The 447-nt window shown below is 51.5% G+C and overlaps 1 long non-coding RNA gene across 2 annotated transcripts in view; it reads left to right on the forward strand.

Moving 5' to 3' along the window:
* Positions 1–324: 324 nt before the first annotated feature.
* Positions 325–447, forward strand: part of LOC107571093 (uncharacterized) — an 8,434-nt gene continuing 8,311 nt past the window's right edge. For both annotated transcript variants that reach the window (XR_001607134.1, XR_001607133.1), the window contains exon 1: positions 325–426. This is a non-coding gene — a long non-coding RNA (uncharacterized lncRNA). The remainder of the gene's footprint in view (positions 427–447) is intronic.

Below are 447 nucleotides of genomic sequence, written 5' to 3' on the forward strand. Positions count from 1 at the left end.
GGTTATGTTGGGAGGGTGTGTTTGGGTCTGGTTGGTGGTTATGTTGGGAGGGTGTGTTTGGGTCTGGTTGGTGGTTATGTTGGGAGGGTGTGTTTGGGTCTGGTTGGTGGTTATGTTGGGAGGGTGTGTTTGGGTCTGGTTGGTGGTTATGTTGGGAGGGTGTGTTTGGGTCTGGTTGGTGGTTATGTTGGGAGGGTGTGTTTGGGTCTGGTTGGTGGTTATGTTGGGAGGGTGTGTTTGGGTCTGGTTGGTGGTTATGTTGGGAGGGTGTGTTTGGGTCTGGTTGGTGGTTATGTTGGGAGGGTGTGTTTGGGTCTGGTTGATGGTTTTGTTGGGAGGATGTGTTTGAGTCTGGTTTGTTGGGAGGTTGGGAGGGTGTGTTTGAGTCTGGTTGATGGTTATGTTGGGAGGGTGTGTTTGAGTCTGGTTGGTGGTTAGGGTGTGTTT

Source organism: Sinocyclocheilus grahami, unplaced genomic scaffold (genome assembly GCF_001515645.1).
Source record: "Sinocyclocheilus grahami isolate Dianchi unplaced genomic scaffold, SAMN03320097.WGS_v1.1 scaffold1547.1, whole genome shotgun sequence".
NCBI classification, from domain to species: Eukaryota; Metazoa; Chordata; class Actinopteri; order Cypriniformes; family Cyprinidae; genus Sinocyclocheilus; species Sinocyclocheilus grahami.